At 40.0% G+C, this 20,887-nt stretch overlaps 1 protein-coding gene across 5 annotated transcripts in view; it reads right to left on the minus strand.

Moving 5' to 3' along the window:
* LOC117502731 (disheveled-associated activator of morphogenesis 1-like) overlaps positions 1-20,887 on the minus strand; it is a 79,897-nt gene that overhangs the window by 50,117 nt on the left and 8,893 nt on the right. For 2 of the 5 annotated variants that reach the window (XM_034161836.1, XM_034161831.1), the window contains exon 1: positions 9,163-9,580. The exons of 1 other annotated variant lie outside the window; for it this stretch is intronic. The gene's annotated coding sequence lies outside the window, so the exon portion shown is untranslated. Of the gene's footprint in view, positions 1-9,162; positions 9,581-20,887 lie in introns of those variants that run through there. 2 more of the 5 variants (XM_034161832.1, XM_034161834.1) reach the window with 2 other exon arrangements.

Consider the following 20,887-nt stretch of genomic DNA (forward strand, 5'->3'; position numbering starts at 1 on the left):
GCAGAAAGTGCAGCAGAGAAGAAGCCCAGAAGAAGATGTTAGCTGTTTTTTTTTTGCTTGTTAGCATAGTATAAATAGTATAACACAACTTTACAGTTCTGAACCTGTGTTACAGTCTTAAAAACTGTGAACTGAATACAAAGTTCAAACATATCATTTGGTCTCCCAATAGTGGACATTTTGATTTTGTTTTTACCTCACAAGGTTAATGTCTTATGACCAGCCTTGTGAGAGCCTCACACTGACCTTTGAACTTTTACAAGAGTTGGAAAATGTGAAGGTACCAGTGAATGAAGTAACATAACAGTTTAACTCACAGGATTTCTAATGTTAAAAATCGAGCCAAGTGGTTAAGTGTGCTTGTTTTCAGTCCAGAAGGTTGGTGGTTAAAGGCCACCCCTGTCTGTTCTCCATGTAATGTGGAGTTGTGTCACAAAAAGGCATCGAGCGTAAAACTTGTCAAATCGACATGCAGATCCACCTTGGAAGAGCCTTACTTTGTTCAGTAGAGCGGGGGGTCTTTAGACCAAAATCCAAATCACGCCCAAATTTCAACTGCTCCATGGTCACTCTTGAGATGTCCAGTTAAAATTGGGTAAGAGTCAGACAATTTTGTTTGAGTTTTCGTGGGTACAAGAAAGAGTGACTGACGCAAGCACACAGTAGCCAGGGATAACAGAGGTGCCATTTTGCTATTGTTCCTAGAAATTATTCATACCTGGTCCTACCACTTCATATAGTTGAAATGGACTTTTACCTGTGTGCTGTACTTGTAATATAGAAAAAAAAAAAAAAAGTGGAAAACCCCACTCTTAAAGACACAGTGATATATATAGAGTGTAATAGTCATAGATGTGATACAGACTGGCTCGGAAGCCATTTGGTCTAGAGGAGTTTAATCTACTTTTCTACTTGAGGATTTGGGATGGATCAGATGTGGTGATCATCTCAACATGAGATTTATGGGTCATATTTGTAAAGTAAGTCAGCATTCCATATTGTGTATCTCACAGCCACAGAGCACAAAAGTATATATAAAAAATACATACTGGAGACACAGTTCATTTTGGGGGATTTACACTGTCTGCACTGTACTATGTTCATATTCTCAACAAGAAGCTCACGGGGTTTTGGAAACCCCCAGGATTGTTGTGGACTGTACTTAGTAATTTATTTTGGATCAGTTTATAAAACTGCAACAAAAGGCTTGGGATTCACACAGCGGTAGTACTTTCATCAAAATGCACAACCTCAGTCCAGAGAAACCTGGCAAAAAAAAAAAAAAAAAAAAAAAAAAAAAATCAATGGCTACCTCAGTGCATGAGAAATACAACATTTAAGGTGCCCTGACACTTGCACGCATTTTGGCTCTGCACTCTCGTGCACTTTGTCGTGACAATCCCACCCGCTGTGTTCCCAGCTGGATGCCATGCTTTGTTCCACTGGATGCTGCGCTTTGTGCGCTGTACGCTGCCCATATAAAATAATTAATTTGTCGTGGATTAATCATCATCTCTCAGTTTGTCTGTTGAAAACACTTTTAATCACTTCAGGATTCACAGAGGACCGTTTCAGCTGGAGCTTTTTTTCCCCCTTCTCTGTCTTTCATGCGCTTCATGAGGTGAAGAACAGTTTGCAGAACGGTTTGCGACGAGTTTACTCTCCTGCACGGCAGAGTGTGTGCAAGTGCGCGGATCAAAGTCGTGCAAGTGTCAGGGCACCTTTAGAGTGCATGTTTAACTCACAGCTGTCATGACTTGAGCGCAGCATCAGGTCACAAGTGCAAAATGCATGAAAGTAACTATTAATCAGCATAATGCTATCTGCAGCCTTAACACTAGGTCACACTACATCCTGCTTACTGTAGCTTTAATGGTGACTTTGGAACACAATGGGCACACACAAGACAGACTTGAAGGACTAACTGGGCATGACAGAAATACTGACTGGCAGGTTAAGAAGAAATTAAATATCAATCAAACAAGCTGCAAGATAATCAAAAAATGTCTTAAAAGTGGTGTTTTGTGGCAGCAGGGTTCAGGCATCTATGCATGCACGTACTTTACAGGGATGTGTAGCGCGATACGACAAAGGAATTGCCTCTGGAGCATTAATGTCACATGGCTGAGGGAGTAGTGCTGAAGTGGCTCTCAGATTACAGGATTAACATACAGAGACACACAGAGAAAGGCATATAACATTCTCCCTGTAACAACAGAGAGGGTTTTTTTAATTTGTCAGATCAATTTTACACTTCTGCAGGGCTGCATGTGAAACAGGCTCTGATCTCACAGGACTTTTGAAGTAATAATGATGGACTGAACCCAATGAAAGTTAATCCTAACGCCATCATTCACACTGTTATACTGTAGATGATGGAATATAATGTGGTTTGAACTCAGAGTTTTTGTCTGATTTAATGACGAATGTCTGTGTGACGTACAGTATGTTTAAAATTTTAAATCCAGGACAACATTGCTGTATATATAGGCAAGAAGGCTGATGGCTGGAGTACAATTATTATAATCAATCATTTAGTATGCCATAAATTATAAGATAATCAATAATACACTATCTTGGAGCTTTTTAATAGTTTTAATGGTTTCTTACCAATATTTTTCAGCTCTGAGCCATAAAATGATTCTTCATTTACAAAAGAAGCCTGTCATTCCTTGAAACTGCTGTGTTGCTATTAAAGGCACAAACAGCTGTAAGAAAAACAATCTTCAGTTTCTGTGACGAGACACAGTACGAGGGACTAACGCCACTGGATCTTCAAAAGTAGGCAGGACTTGGCAAGAGAATTAAAGTTGGGTGCCATCCAACACTGAAGTGTGGATGAGACTAACTCTCCACAGACGACAGTCTAATCACTTTATTTTATGTTACACCCAAAATGCACTCGTGATTAATTTAGTTAATAAATAATATGGGCATTCCTATGCTGAATGGGAAAATTAGGCAAGAATTTATTTATAGCATTTCCTTTGCATTTTCAGTCATCTAAATATAAAATAATTTTTTTTCCAGGAAACAAAGGCCTTTTGGTGTAATGCAAAGCACGCTGTAATTAGAAGTAATTAAAAGACTAATTAAAGATTTATCTTATTTTTTGTTTATGTCATGTCACACCTTGTGTCAACAGGCACATGCATGAAAGAAATAGTGCCTTAAAATGTATATGTGTGGGAAGTACACAAAAAAATATCCAAAAACTATACTACAAGTCACATGGAAATGCCCGTACAACCCCACTGGGCCCTGTGCATTAGCAGGTGTGGCTGCTTTGCATCACAGTTTTATTCAGTCGTGCACACGGCTTGACATCCCGCCTGCAGTTTTGCTGCAGAGCAACTGTTTATTTGGTGATTGTCATTTTTCTTTTGATTTTTTGGGCTTCAGCTATGTAGTTACATGGAGGATTTTACCATGTGCAATAAAGTAAAATACAACCAGATTCACTATTATTTTGTGCATGCTGATTTCCTGTCTCGATAAGCTCTCTCCAAACTGATGCTTCTTCCATCCAGTTCTGCCAATCTGGCACATATTCTCCACAGAGTGACGAGCAGCTTTTAGGATGTGCCTGAACTGCACAGTGGTGCTGCTGGTGCAACCAAAAGGATTGAGTAGAATGGCCACATGGCGCTGCTATGATGCAACGCAGGCACACCCGATAGAATCATGAGGTCACTTTGTGCTTAGATTACGTGCCCTGTAAATGGTAAAGTGGACTTGGATACTCCCCAAAACCACTTGCACTATGCACTTTGGTCTATATATTTTTCATTTCACTATGACAAAGTCAGGCTTGCAAGCCCAAAGTTAAATGAAACAAAAACCATTATTTTTCAAGATTGAGAACTTTTCAAACAAAAGCAGCACTAACTCCCACTACAGAAAGAAAATAGCGTTTACTGTTGTGTTGACGGCTAAAGACAATGCGACAGGAGGAACATCAGTAGTAACTGTATCTACTCTGACTGAAAGCAAGGAACTCCATCAGTCAAGTTACATCAGGTAATTTAATTGTTTTCCACGTCCTTCATGACAGACTCATGATCTGCACATGACTTCAGACAATATTATCACCCTCATCTGATGAGTCAGATCAGTTTAACACCCAGTCTGTGCCTCACCAGACCTGTTTTCACAGAAAACCACAAAGAATCTGGTCAGAAATGATCAAAAGACAAACGGGAAAAACAACAAAGGTGGTGATTAATGCAATCTGACTGAGATGAGCTTAAACACATGATGACTGACTGTTCCATCATGGCAGCAAGATTCTATGATAATCAGGATTATTGACATGTCTGTCGAGGTTGTCAGAGTCATATTTGTGGAACAAAGAATTGCAACAAACTCAGTGCTGATAAATGAATGTTTGTCAATGTTCTCTTTTTAACCCTGAAAGGTACAGTGTGCTGGTTTCACCACCCCCTAATGGTGAGGCTGCAGACTGCATCATGCTGTTGCCAGTCAAGTTTTTGTTTCCTTTCATGTCTTTGCTTTTTTGGCAACCAAGATTCTTGCTCCTTTGTTTTCGTTTGTGACAAGCATTATGTATGGCACTCCGTTTCACAAAAATGAGGTTCTCAAATTTTTGCATCCTCACTGCAAAATGTGAAAGACTGAGTTAGTATGTCCCTTACGGGCTACTGTAGCAACATGGCAGCCTCCATAAGGGTGGCCTCTCCCATATAGATATGAAAAGTTCATTTGAATATTATGAAAACACACTGATTCTTTGTTGCAAGTAATTATACACTAATAAACAAATAATTATGAATGCTGTTTTCCATTTGTGCTGTTAAAAAAAAATAAACCAGAGGAAAGCCAATTTCAGTGTGCGGTGTTTCACCCATTTTGTTGTTTATCCTACAAACTGTAGCTTTAAATGTCACAACGCTCTGAAAGCCTGCAGATTTGTCCACTTAGTAACAGAGCAGCCACATCTTTTAACTTTGAATTGTGTTTTACAAAAGTATTTTCTGAAACAACTAGAAACATAACTGAGACACTTCCTGGATGCTTCAAATGAATGCATGCAGGCTAGTCTGCACAGAAGCTCTATGGTAATCGAACCATCCATACGGTCACAGATTAGACAGCAGAACATTTTTTCTATGAGATCACAAGACTGAAGTCTCTGAACTGTCCCATTAATGCTTACACAAGGGAATAACGGCACAAAACAAAAATGTCCATTTAGGAGAGGGGAGTGTGCTGCTGAAATTTAGGGAGGACAGAGATTAAAAAGCAGGTTAAAAGGTTGCTGCTCTCTCAACAGGCAAGGTTGTCAAACTTGTTCTGCAGACGTACTCGCCAACCCCCCACTCAACATGTTAGCATTCTTCCTTGGGTCAAACCTTCAAGTGGAGGTTAGTCCCAGGGTGAGGAAGAAAACGACTCAACCGGTGACAACACCCTTCAACTCAGTCATCTGGGTCACTTTATTGGCCATATCCTATGATACAGAAAAAAATTTAACCAAATTAATTGGCATAAAATAAAAATTAAACCTTATAATGGTGTTTCCTACTTGTGGGGGAAAGGATTTTACACGTACATAGATAATGTTTGAATTGAAACATAACTTTTGTTTTATGGTAGCTTGCCACACTGGAATTGCAACATCATTTTTCTTTGTTACATTAATTTGCAAACATTTGCATATGCTGTGTTTTGCATAAAGTACATGTGCTTCCAAACCTGTTTATATTGTCAACTTAAACTATCTTGTGTGCAGATGGTGGCTGCAAATTAAATGTGATGTATCACACAAGTTATGTTTATTCCAAGAGTCTACGGTAAATTGAACTTTCAGTCAGATTGGTGCAAATCATCCAGTGCTCAAAATATGCCAATAAACTGGATCCTGATTCTTTCAGTATATGTTGAGTAGTCCTAAGACCTTTTCTTTTTAATGACAATTCTAACTCACCTTTATTGATTTGTCTTTGGGCAATCGTTCTGGAATCTAATGACTAAACAGGCAAGTACCATTTTAAGTCATCTTGATGAAAGTTAAGCGATGGTATGGTTATGAAAGTGGAGAGTGGAATGTCACAGCAGGAGGTTCCATGAGCACTCTATGTCAATGTTTCCACTATTTCAAGATGTGCCATTGATAAAACAACGCAAATGGCATTAACGATTGTTTGCTTGGCCCCAGACCACATGCAACAACAGCAGCAGCCATTTTTTGCATAAAAATGGCCGACATTTCCAAACAAACAAATCTACACAAGTAATTTGGGGACAGGAACAATGTCAATGACCAATATTGTGCCCATTTTAAAGTAAAAGAAAAGTTATTGGATGGTATTGAGAAAACTGGATCTAAATACACAAATTGGCTGTTTTCAGCATAAACATGGCTGCCATTTCCAAACAAATCTACAACTATAATTTTTTGATGTGATTTGTTTTTTTGCTTTCAATTACCCATATTATGCCCTTAACAAATTAGAAAAACGTTATCGAAACAGTTAAAGAAAATTGCCTTTAAGTGCTCAAAATGGCTATTTTTGGCATACAAATGGCCGTCATTTACAAACAAACAAATCTACAAATATGATTTTTAGACGGGAACAATGTCAATAACTCATCTTACACCCTTGTCAAATTAGAAAAAGTTAGACAGTTTGTGAGATATAGCAATGGACGGACGACAACGATGCAGACACCTATGGCGGACGCCATGCCATGATATAGGCTTTGATGTTCAATTTTACAATAAAGTTTAAAATTACATAAAAAATATTTGATTACCGGTACTTTTAAATGTAATCAGAAGTTACAAAACAAAGCCATGGAATTTAAATTGGAATGAAAGGGTTTGGGTTGGTTCCAGAAGATTTTCAGATTTCTAAGTGGGCTCCGGTGTTTATAATTTTGGAAATGACTGGTTTCGACAAACATTGTCAGAAAATATTGAGAGATATTGATAATTACAAGTTGGCATCATTGTCTTGTGTTGTCAAACAACCAAAGAACCAAAAATTGAAATACTTTCACCTTAAATTATACACATGAAGTAATGGCCCTGGTGCCTGTCAGACCTACACTTTGGAAATGAAAGAACCTGACAAACAAATTTAAAACTTCATATGAGATAATCACAAGTCTCCGATTTTTCATGACGTGATAAGATTATTCCCTGCAAAAATACCAGAAATGTCCAGCAGGTGGCAGTGTTCAGGAACTGGCAGACAGGTACAGTACATGGTATATTAAATTGGTAAAATAATAGCTTTTTTCCTCCCAATTTTTTCGCCAATTCATCAATGTTCAGCAAATTTCAGCCTATCCTCATTACATGCCCTCTTAATTTAGAGACTTACAAGATGATAGCACTGACTGTTTTTCAGTCATCGTGTTTACAGCCTGTAGTGGATGGACTCACCCTCTCAATGCATTTTACAGGGTACATACCGAGGCTTTTACCAAAGCTTGAGGACAACAGAGAAAAGCACAGAATCATAAACATGTGAAAAGCTAAATAGTAATTCATCTTGCAAAATTAATGACAAAGTTGATTTAGCAGAAGTAGCTGTTCAATTATTTTATATAAAAATCTAATAACTGAAACCTAAAGCAAACTATGACAACATCAGCGCCAATAAACAAAAACTACAGAAAATATGGTTAACATGCAATTACTTTGGTGGAGCAGAAAAGTAAACTAAGGCGGTAACTGCATTATTTTTTATTGTCTGTCAATATGGAACTTCAGAAAATGTAAAAAACAGTGCAAAAATGCCAAATACAATTCACTATAACTAAAAGTTGTGTTTTCTGTCATTTTTCTGACCAACAAACCAAAGTCTGTACTGAATGTACAACGATATAACAGAAAAGCAACAACTCCTCATATTTAAGAGGCTATGACAAAAGATTTTTATTTTGTATGTCAAACATCCCCAACATTTGATTATTTTCTGGCTTGACAAATCTTTTCAGGTCTAGCAAAAACAACCTTTGGGTAGCTCAGTTATCAGCTTTAGACTTTGCGCGACTGCAAACATCCCAAAGCGCAAACACCATCATCAACAGTAACAGCTCTGCAGAGATCAATATTGGTTGCAGTAAAAAACAGCTAATAAAGCATCAACAATGTCTGCGGGGAGCATTTTTCAACATATCTAGGACACCCTGAGCTGCTGTCCGTTCTTTTAAAAAGCCCTACCTCTGCCTCAGTTGCTATGGTAACCAGAGCAGTGGGTGACCGGTGCAAGCTGGGTGGGTGGGTGATTTAACGTAAGCCCCTTGCACATTACCCTCCTTTTTAATCTGCTGTGGATGTTTAGAGAAGGGAAAATAGGATTGTCTCTCTAATTCAGTGGCAAAAACAAATAACAAAACCATTACGAAATGCAGCCTTCAATAACAAGCGTCACGAAAGAAATCCAGCTAAATTACAAAGACGGGCTGTCAGCGTGCTGCAGACGGTTGATCTGTGCAACCTCTGAATTGGAAAGTAGACTCCGAAGGGGGGAAGCGGGTGGAACCTGAGAAGGACGGGGCAATGAGAGGAAATGACCAGACCCCTCTCCCGCTCAAGGTGACTTTCCTTTTCCCTCTGACCTGATTATCTGCACTCCTCCCCCTCATTGTGAAGAAAAAAAAAAGTAAGGCACACCGTCTCTCTCACACACACTTGACACTGATAACGGGCTATGGATGCCAAACCCCACACACCAGCTGGTGGGAGGCAGCGGTGTGGATGTGTGTGCGGGAAGCAGCACATATTTCCTGCACCAGCTCAGCCCATCTCCACGCCAGCCTTGTCATTATGGGGCATTCCCTGCACGCAGAGGACGACTCTCACCACCAAATCAGCCCTCGGGGCTCGGCCTGGACTACCCTGTCATCCTTCCCCTCCACCCAGCTACTACGGCAACACAGTTTTCCGCACTGGCACCTCCTAATTAGACAGACATGACACCATCACCTACGTCTCGCTGAGAGGAATCTGCATCCTGGGGAGTGATAAAGCAGAAGCCTGACTCCCTTGTGCACATGGAGCTTCTCCCGATCACACACGCACACACATTCCAGCCAGCAGATAGCAGCCGGCTTTGGCTCTTCCTCTGCTTTCCCATGTGCTCATTTCTGTACAGAGCCAAACAGACGCACTCATTCAGCTGCCCTTACCCTGTCCCGGTGCAAGCTTGTCTCCGTTGTGCTGTGATCATTCCCTTTATGTCCTTGACTCACCGCAGTGTCCGGCTCTCTGCGCTGTCGACGGAATAAAGGATGCTTGTGCGTGGCAGACAGCAGAGCATTTCCTGTAGAGGGTATGTAATCCACTCAGGTTCAGTCATCTGCTTACAGCCGGATGGCTTAATAAAGACTTTGGACGTGTGAATCCCAGAGGCTGTCAAATCCCATCAGAGGCAGCGGTTAGACGGCGGCTGCTGGAAATGGAGAGAAACCAGAAATCAGTCCGACATACAGGTTGTTGCCCTTTGAGATTTCCAAGACAGTCAGCTGGCTGCCGATAACTTCTCCTCGCCGTATTCGCTCTCCCTCCCTAATAATCTTCTCCTTTCTCTCTCTCTCTGCAAAAAGACGTGGGAGCAGAGGGGACAGGCACAGATGTTACTGGCTCCAGGCCACACCCCTTTTCAACACTCCCAGCTTTAATAAGATGCAGACGAGCCGTAGCCGCCGCCCAGCACCCCCCGCCTACCTACTCATCTGGCTTCGGAAAACTTGTTTAGGGTTTGTTTGGAGTGTTGCCAGAGGGAAACAAAGCTAAGGTGTAGATGTGCGGACGAAAGCACGGTGCTGCAGGACGAAGATGGACAGGACTAAAAGTGTGTCAAGGAAGTCATATGTAAATAAAATATTTGCTCTTCCTTATTAAACTCCTACAATCCGAGTACACAACCTTAAACACAGTCTACTTAAAGGGGTATTATTGTGCAAAATCCCTTTATTTCTGCACTAAGCCTTATTTTTACTTCTGTGCTGTTGCAATTCTGCACCACAAGTTAACCAACTTGCAGAAACAGGTGTGTGCCTGCAGCATTAGGTGCATAATGCAGAACAAGGTCCCTGGGTACATATTCCATGTTACACTGAAAGTCTTCATCCTTTTTTTACTCCAGTCCTAATGTATGGTAAGCAACAACCAAAGGTACAAATGGCTTTGGTACTCAGTCTCTTTGGAGGATTTTTGGGTACCACTGGAAGCCAGGGACCTTCCATGATGTGCTAACAGGTCCTCATGGTGTATGCTGGACGTCATTGGATAATTTATTACACCACACTTTCCAATCAGTAGAATGTGTCTTTATGTGTTATTTCTTTGCTAAAACACTTAAAATCATAAATCAAATGAACATTTACAATCCCTGCCTCTTATCCTTCTGACATAAAGCACAGCAGTCATCCGCTTTGGCTGAACACGAGTGTGCTTACATGAATTCTGGGTTATTTAAAGTTCCAACACTTCCAACAGCTGCCACACGCTGCCATTTGGAGATGCCAGCGTGTAGTATTGCCTGTAGCTTCAAGTTTTCTGGACAACTTCCAAATCACAGGTTATGCTGGATGATACCATACCTGAAACTCTGCAGCATTCACTACCGAACTTACATTTAAAATCTGACCGGTGATTAAGTTACGCCGAACATTTAATCTAAAAAACAAAAAAAAAAAAACTGGTGTTACAGATAAGAGTGGCGAGCCATGCCGGTGCAGTCATGACTGGATAACATTTGAAACTGTCCAGTCTTGGGCAGCTGCCGCAGAAAAGAATGTCAAGCAGCTGGAATAACAGACAGGTCCTGTTCTCACGAAGGTTTCTGTTCGAGCGGTGAGTATCAAGCATATCAATAAAGGATAGGGGTCATTTATCAATTTTTTGGTTATCTCATGGGGAGCAGGTAGCCTACATTTGGATCTGGCAGTTTATGGGTAATGGCACTGCCTTCTGGAATCAGTGCAACTGTGACCCAGTCTAACTTTGATTTATAAATGATATCCACCAGCATTATGAGTGAAGACCCAAACGATGGCTGCAACTACCACAGACTGCATCTACACTAGACAAACACTTTGTGATCTCACCCCTAGGTTTACGAAAGAGTGGTTTTGAAACTCAAACAGCATGGCTATCATCTTGGCAGTGCCTGATTCCCCCCAACTCCTTGGCAAAGAAGTGGAGCGTGGAAAAAAGTGCTGTCACCTGGGAGGGTTGAATGAAGCCTGAACACCCTTCTCCAAGTTTCCAAGCAAGTAAATGTAAAAGGCCAACTTTGGTTTGTGTGTTTGATTAATGCATATTTATTTGGACTGGGTGGTCATGTTCATAATGAGTGGCTTGGGTGATAACATAAAAAAAAAAAAAAAAAAAAGACTGGTGCACTGCATCAGTAACAATGGCACCATCAGTGGAGCTAACATCACCTAGCATTCTATACCACCTAATTAGTGCCACAGGTGGAAAAATACAAATTAAATAATAGCAAAATTTCACTCAACTGAAATACTGGCTCACCAAAGTCTTAAATTGTCTGTTCGAAAAATTAACACAGTAAGCCATATTATCTCAAATATTTGTCAAAATGCTCACAAAGTACAAACAAAAAGTCCACAGCAAGCAGCAGTCATTGCTAGCAGCTAGCCGGCCGCTTGATCTGGCGCACTAGCTGTCATTCAAAGCAACCATGCCTCAAAGTAGTCAAGACTTTATTGTGTCAAACAGCCTAAACTACACAATTCACACTCCATACCATTGTCGTGAATGGGTTCATTATCTATAGAGACCAAAACTGTCCTTTGTACCAAGCTGCAAGCCTGTGTATGTCTGCTGTATGTTTAGGGAATTTTAAAATTGGGATCTTTAGGGTCTGATTTGCTTTTGGAGTTGGCCTCAGATGGCGTTTTCAGCACTCACCAAAACTGTTTTTTTGAGACACTAAAATAAATAAAATCAATAAATAAATAGAAATAAATAAATAAAAATCAAAGAAATGAATACAAATTTCATCAATGATCAATCCACAGTCATCAAGAATGTGCATGTCACCACGTTGACTGAATACTGTCCTTTGCCAAATCCAACCAAACCAAGCCCTCCGATCTAATGTGGGCACGTTCCAGGATGAGCACACTGCTGTGAAAGATTTAGCAGTGTAGACAAAAGTGGCACACTTCCTGAAAGCACAGCAAAAACATGTTTGTGTTGTGCTTCAGGCACACGCAGCATTGTTACTTTAAGTGTACATATTGTCTGTGCTGAATAAACGCTGGGCAGTGTGGTCCACCAATGAGATGTTTGTCCTGACTCCATGGGCAGAAGAAATGGTGCACAAAGACCAGCATGGACGTCGTGGTGGGCGTTATGTATGTGCACTGTGTTCCTCAACAACCAGCAAGGTTGCTACCATGGAAACTAGCATGCTCAGTTCAATCTACCTGCCATGTACAGTAAATGCACCAAGACCAACTGATTCGAAGTGGGCTGAGCTCTGCACACACCAAGCCAGTGTTAATGAGGTTAAAGTCCATAACAGCTTGAAACCAGGGTTTTCACATATATGAAACTCATGTAATATGTCAATTTGACTGCACACAGTAGAGTATTCCAAAAAGTTTAACTGTGAAAACTCGAGCTTGTGTAGTAAATTCCCCAACACTGATTGATGAAAAGATCTTATTTTTCCTTCTATTCAAAAACCAAACATACAAGGTGATGGGAATAGTGGTGAAGAAATGTCTCAAGAATGCCCCGTGAACGAGAAAATAAGAATAAATGTAATATAAATGTCATAAATTTCTGAAACACAAATAGAACGCTCTGCTGCACTGTAATGAACAAGCATATTTTGCAGATGAATCATGACTGACAGCCCTGAAATAATAAAAAGACTTGAGTTCTGCAAAGGAATGTGTGAAACAGGAACATTATATTATGGCTCGTATCATGTGGCGGAAGGCTACAGGGTTACAAACGGTACGTGTGTCATTTAGGGTGGAGATATAATTGTACTCCTGCAGCCCTGCCCTGGTAGGAGACCCTAACTTTCAGAAATTAAATGCCAGCATTAAAAAGGGTCTCTCTGGTCTCTACCCAGCCCCTGGAAAGGTTGTAATTACCCCCTTGGAACAGATGTGTCCATCCCAGAAGAGCCGTACAACTTTCCTCATTTCAAAAATCTCTGTAGAAAGCAGCCACACAACTGCAAACATAGACGGGACAAATCCACAAAACGTTCAATTTCACGCCTCAAAATAAAAAGGAAAAATTAATTTACTCTAATGAAAAAGAAACAGCAAACAAAAACTATGTGACAATTTGGATTCAGACAGCATGACGTGTGTGTGGAGATTATTTATCTTTATGACATCATTACACTGGAACAGCTCAGACGGGATCAAAGGAGAACCTATCTCAAAATGAACAGAAAAAAAAAACACAGATAACAGGATCATTCTGGATGATGTCACTCTTCAAGAATGTTAGGAGTTCCTTTGATGAGTTCTCTAGCTTACAATGAAAAAGAAAGAGATCCTGAGCACCACCAAATTTTTAATCAACACTCCCTTGACCAAAGGTCAATCTTGCCACACAAGCAGCGGAGACATTTTGGCCACCAGACCAAGGCTTTGGAAATGAAAGAAACAGAAACAATCTCATTTGAACTGAAAGTACATGCAACTGCTCCTAATTTCCATCATACAGGTGAGGTGATGGTAAGACTTCCTGTAACAACCCCAGATATGGGCAGCATGTGGCAGACATTTCTATGGCACAAGATTATTATTACATGTCCAGCAGGTGGCAGAGAGGTATATCACACAAGCAAAACAAATCCCTATTTTTGTGGCTGTAAATGGGAAGGAATGGATTCGCTTATTCTTTATGCTTTGTACACAATCAAAGACAAACAAGCAAACAGACAAATAAATGGATAGGGTCAAGTACATAACTGTTGGCAATTAATGAAGAGGCTTTCCCCGTAATCCACCAAAAGTATAGCCAAAGTCAGAAAAATCAACTTGAAAGGAATATCTACGTTTCCCTTTACAAGAGGTGAAGAACTGTTTCCAAAAGATATATATATATATATATATATATATATATATATATATATATATATATATATATATATATATATATATATAAATGCTTATATTTGATGACATTAAAAAAAGAAAGCAAGCCAGAAAATGTAAAGGGACAAAGTTAAAGGAGTGTAATGCTGAAACAAATAATAGAAGTTGAAAGGCTCCAGCTGCTCTGAACGTGCTTGTGACAGATTGATAGAATTTGAAGGTTAAAAGCTCTGGCTTAACTGGTTGATTCCTCCAGACGTAGGCCATGGCCACTTAATACCCTGAGAAATCAGTGGTTAAAGTTTCCAGCTGAGGGATAAGAGAGAGGGGACAACATAATGCATGCACGGAGTGTTGTAGTAGACGCAGCCTACAAAGGGGGGGGGGAAAAAAACAAATCAAACAGAGTAACGTTCATTCAATATAATCCTATCAGCACCCGGGCCGCTCTCAGAGTTCAAAGCATAGGGCGCCTATTAGATAATGTTACAAATGAATGCTTGAGAATGACTTCATCACATTAAATCCATGTGAAAAGAGACCCCATCTCGTCCGTGTCCGCCTACACGGATGTGAGACTGGCTTACAGCCAGTGTAACTAAGGTGAAACCAAACCAGCGCACATGGCCGCGCTACATGGTGAGATGACTGAGTTACAAGCTGCTTATTTCAACGTGTTTCATAATCTCAGCGCAAAAAAGCTACACAAGACAAAAAAGCCAATATATATATATATATATATATATATATATATATATATATATATATATATATATATATATATATATATATATATATATATATATATATATATATATATATATATATATATATATATATATGTGTGTGTGTGTGTGTGTGTGTGTGTGTGTGTGTGTGTGTGTGTATGGGGGATGGGAGGCTAAAAATCAACGCAGGAGATTAACCGAACAGCAGTCAGTGCAATGAAAAAGAACCAAAACTGAAACAGCTGAAAGGGATGTTTGGAGATGTGAACAAGGACACCTGTTGTCTAACAGGATCAACCAGACAGGCTCTGCCCTGTGGCCACTCCGGTTGTCAACCGAGCAAGGGGAACCTCTCTGACACCGAAGTATTACATGCCATTAACAGTGGGGGAGGTGATGGTCTAGTGGTGAAGCGTTGGGCTTGAGACCAGAGGGTCCTCGGTTCAAATCCCGGAAAATCTGGAAAATCACTAAGGGCCCTTGGGCAAGGTACTTAATCCCCTAGTTGCTCCCGGTGTGCAGCGAGTGCCTTGTATGGCAGCACCCTGACATCAGGGTGAATGTGAGGCATTATTGTAAAGCGCTTTGAGCGTCTGATGCAGATGGAAACGCGCTACATAAATGCAGTCCATTTACCATTACTGCATGTGCTGTATTACAGCTACATCAGCGCACTGAGATCAGTCTGAAAAATCGCTGCAGAATGACTGAAAAACAAAAAGGTAAATAAAGTTGGAAAGGTTGCAGGTGATAAATTTCTGTTCAAGTTTGAAGCACTGAAAAATTAAACTCCTCTTGATTATACAACAGTTGAAAAGCGCAATAATGTTAAACCAACAAGAGAATTAAAAAAAGAAGTGCAGCATGAAAAGTTGTAATACAATCACACCTGAGGAACATTCAGTTGTTGATGCAGCTGGTTTCATCTGACTGCTCGTCTGTTTTGACGGCTAATGTTATCACACAGATACGCTACATTGTGGGAACCTGCTCGGATTTGCAGCTTAAACCTCGCCTCAGAAAAGTAGAATATTTTCTCTTCTCAGTGGTATATGTGAGCTCTCTGAATGTTTTAATGTGTTAAGGATCATGAAGACTTGGGACACAAACAGCGATACAAGGCCATTTGGCAACATTATGGCACAATGCCGCCTTCAACTCGTATACTTTTAATCTGATAACATGGTATCAGCAACAGTATTGCAGGGATCTCCGCAGCCCTCGCCACATGTCATAAGGCGAATGAATGCATGATGAGGTGAGCAGTGAGTTAAAACGGGCTACTTCACGCTTGTTTTGGCTGCATCGAACCAGAAAAGAAACCAGACACGCAAACCGGTGTGGGTGAGATGATCGCAGTTGATCAAAACCGTTCAAGTTCGCAAAGCAGTCAGTTTTCTTACATACCATCTGTTGCAATGATTAAATGTCACAGACTTATTTTAAATTACAAGCGGGCACACACACTCTACTAGGGGAACTACGACCACTATCTTTGCACCCCCCCCCCCCCAGGACTAAACCAAACCAACTTTTTAGGTTCCTTAGATGGCCCCAAAACACAATCAGGATGTTCCCAAAAATAAAAAACTGGCCTCAAGCCAGTTATCCAAGATGGCCACCAAAACATGGTTTTTCACTAAAACACCTTTAAACAACATATAAACAACTTAAATATCACAGAGATTCAATGGGAAGACCATTGCAGGTCACAGCAAACTCATTTGTGCCCAAACTAAATTCATTCATGGGTTTAAGATTCAAAATGGCGTCCAAAATGGCCACCAATAGACCTTTATCATTGAATCTCTGTGATATTTAAGTTGTTTAAAGGTGTTTTAGTGAAAAATCCTATTTTGGTGGCCATCTTGGATAACTGGCTTGAGGCCAGTTTTTATTTTTGGGAACATCGTGATTGTGTTTGGAGTCATCTAACGAACCTAAAAAAGTTGTTTTTTTTTGCAAAGGTAGTGGTCGTAGCTCCCCTAGCACTCAGTTATGTGAGTGAGTTTGTGTGCACGGACTGTGGACACAGACAGTGTGTGGCCCATGTCGCTAAATGTTTTTGAACCCAAGAGAATCCTGGGCATGAGAATTTAAAGTCAAAGTACCATCTCACTCCAGTAATCTTTTAGGGTACTATGAAAGTTTATATTTTTACAGGAGTAGAGGCACATCACCGGATTATTGAAGTTAATTACATCTAAGTTGTTGTACTGTACAACACATCTCAACAAAGAAACTAAAGGGCTTACATTAATAATCGCAAAGCTCACTGAATGCAAAGAGACATTACAAAAGAAAAAAAAAAGATGGCACAGGGCAAAAAAATAAAAACAATAGTGTGCATTCATTTCCACAGCTAATGTAGCATGACGGGATCCACAAAGCTGAATGTTGTTCTAACTCGAATTCCAGCTCGGAGAGAATTAGTCTGTAATTTTCTTATCTGTTAATGGGTGCCAGAATGGCATCAATTTGTTAAAGATAAGAAATCAAAGATGGGGTACAAACATATCTGTGGGCTTGCTCTTTTTGCTTGACAGCTTGTCAGAACTTGAGTGTGGTCTCTGAAGGGTGAGGCAGCATTTTCAGAGCAGGATAAAGCATGTCGAGCTCTGGCACGGTCTGCTGCTCAATCTGATGTGCGCCTGTTGGTTTGAGGGCTGTGACACGTGGTTGGTTTTGTGCTTGAGGAGGAAACATGCCGGCACTGGACTTATTCCATTGAAGAAATTAATTTAATATGAAGCTCCACTCAATCCACATGTTGGAACAATAAGTACTTTTTAAAGCATTAATGTGCAGCCTGAGGTCTTAGAATTAGAAAACAGCCAGATAAGTAATGTGTGACACAGATTAAAGTAAGATTTATGTTTTGGTATTAACAACACTACAAGCTAAGGGGTTAACTCCAGTGATAGGACGCGGCATTAAGAAATTTTCAAAGTGATAATATTTTACAACGACATGTACACTACTTGGCAAAAATCTGGAAAAGTCATAGTATACCCCCCGCCCTTCTATTACTAGTCTCCCAGCCACTTCCGTCCCACCTGCGCTTAGCTCAGGATGTCACGGGGAACATGTGGCCCTCACTTTAGCCTCAACTACTGATATTTCAGAGTAATGGAATAATAATATTTCCTTTGGGACAAAGTACATGTCATATGACATTCCACAACTAGAAGCAGCAACCTGAACAAAATAAAAGTTGCTTTCAGAAAAAAATGTTGCTGCCCAAGCAGCGACAAAATGAAATAAAAACTAATAAATACATAACTAAATGAAGAAACTCACACAACACTGAGTTCTAATGTCTCTGTTTGGGGAAGTGACCTTTTAATGTGACTTAGACAAAGAGGAAAAAGATCCGTATGGATTGAATTGTGAATCCCATTTGGCTCATAACCCCCGCCCACCACGTACACACACACACACACACACACACACACACACACACACAAACACACGACTGTGTGTGCACACAAACACAGAGGACAGAACCCACACCACATGCTGCCTTTGTTTGAACTGCAGCAGTGGGAAGCTCTTTCCGAGCACTTAACTCTGATGCTTCTTATCACGATAATCTTAGATTTGCTTCAATAAAATCAGCCACACTGTAACTTAGTAAAGCACCTTCATAAATAAAATCAAAATCTAATAGAAAGATTATATGAAAAGATTATGAATCCAACCTGACCAATCATTTGGCCAGTTTTTGGTTTCAGACAAATATGACATGAGATGATGTGCTACATTTGTCTAGCCCCTTAAGCCCTAGAGCCTATTTCACCAAAATCACATACCCATACATTATGATTTATTTCTCAGCCTGTACAAGGTCAGAAAATGCAAAAGTTTGGATCAGCTAAAAGACAGGTCCTAGGGAATGTGTGGATGCAAACAAATTGAAAGTAAATAATACTTGATAGGAGCAAAAGTTGGGGTTCCCCCCCCAAAAAATGAATTCTGATTTATGTCTTTATTTGCTTGGCATTTCAGCTGTGGTTAGTTGACATGTGATTTAAGTGGATACTTTTGTCGAGGAGACTTCGACTGACATTTCGATGTATAATAAGTGTATGTTGGTGTCAGCATTGGTTAGTTATGAGTGTTCAAATGTTCCAGGGCAAGTCCCGAAATTTGGGGACTCTAGGGTTTAAGAGGCTAGACAAATAATTTCTTCATGGAGTAGAAATGAGTTTGTTCCATCTACTGAACCTGAAAAATGACTACAAACATTGCAACATATGAACAAATATGTGACTTTATAAAGGGGAAAATATTAATATTAAAACAAGGAGAAAAAAAATTTAATCACGAGATACACTGGAATCTCAGTTCTGTCATTGCGTGTTTCACTTTGTTTTTAAGAGAAGAAATTCCGGTCAAAAAAAACAAAACAAAACACAGTCTTACATAAGAAACTCAACTAAAGTAACACAGCCTGTACCAAGCTCTCAAGGGTACATCTGCAACAGGTTCAAATGGGCCCAAAATAATTCAGGTCACCCAGTTCTAGTTATAGAACCAGAAGACTGCAACATTTCACAATTTTACAGTCCAATCTTCAAGAAATTTAGTGGTGGTGGTAGTTGGGGGCAGGGGTACATCAGCATTAAATTTTGTTGTGAATCCAGCCCAAAGACTGATCCAGAATTTTTTAAACACCCTTTTGTCAAGTCACAATTTTATTGTGTCCCAAAGTAAAATCTAACTTTCCTTATGACATCACCAGGGATAATGCTACTCTATGACATCATGGAGAAAAATCTTCCAGCCATACCCAGTTGATCTCCATATGTGGTGATAATACATGGCTAAAGTCCTTTATTGGTGGACGCATGTGCTTTTCTAATGAATTTGATTAATGGCTGAATTACTTGGCAATGATAATCCATTAGGCTACTTGCCTTAGACAGTGCTGCTCAGCTTAGAAGGCATTCATTAAAAAAAAAAAAAAAAAAAAATCTACCACCTGTCAGTTGCTAAGCTGGGAGCAGGGTGCAAAGAACTTTCACCTACAAACAATCGTGAAGGTCACACGTCTGTGGTCTTGGGAGGGACCCAAACTGTGCAATCAGTGCATTGGTATCTGCTCAGCCACCGATTTAAATGTTTAGACTATGCTTTGATTTTTAAATCTACACTAAACAACAATGAAATATAAAAATATTTTAAATGCATTTAAAATTCAGGCAGCATCCGCAGAAAACATCACGTTAAATTCTGTTTTTGTTGCAGTAAAGGTGATTTAGCAAATTTCTGCTAAACTCTCAGTTAAGTGGGCATGTCATCATAATATTACCTGCTTTTAAAAAACCTCAAGTGCAAACAAGTTGAGGTTTTTCCTCCTCAGCCACAATGATTTGCAAAGTGTGAAGTTGGGTCTTAGGCGTGGCCAACAATGGCTGGTGAACGCCAGCTGTCCCAACAGTGAGGACAAGTGCAAATCCAGGCTAGACTGGGGGCAGGGTGTGGCATGGCAGCAGTGTCATGGTTACGGGACAGAGAAGAGATGCTAAATGAAGCCATTGTTTGGCCCAAGTGAAGCACACCGCACAAATAATGGCACATTCAAACAGTCATACAAGCCTATTGTTGCGGTTGGCCGGCAAAGTGCTGCAGGACCACAGCTTATTCCACTGGATTACCGATGCATCACAAAGGGAGAGTGCGTCTGTGATCAGAAAGCCTTAGCAGTTTCACAAAAATAACACGACTTGAGAAGTACAATACAAATGCAGGTGTGCTAATTTTCCTGCTGGGAACAACTCGATCGATGGCTTCAAATGTGGAAGCAAACCAAAACCATAACAAATCTAATTTTGGAATTAAGCCATTTGTATATCTTATCACACATATACAGTGAGGCAAATAAGTATTTGATCCACTGTAAATTTAGCAAGTTTTCCCACCTACAAAGAATGAAGAGGTCTCTAATTTTTATCGGAGGTACACTTCAACTGTGAGAGACGATCTAAAAAAAGAATTCAGAAAAATCACACTGTATGATTTTTAAATAATTCATTTGCATTTTATTGCATGAAATAAGTATTTGATCACCTGCCAAACAG

This window comes from Thalassophryne amazonica, chromosome 21, assembly GCF_902500255.1.
Source record: "Thalassophryne amazonica chromosome 21, fThaAma1.1, whole genome shotgun sequence".
Lineage (NCBI taxonomy): Eukaryota > Metazoa > Chordata > Actinopteri > Batrachoidiformes > Batrachoididae > Thalassophryne > Thalassophryne amazonica.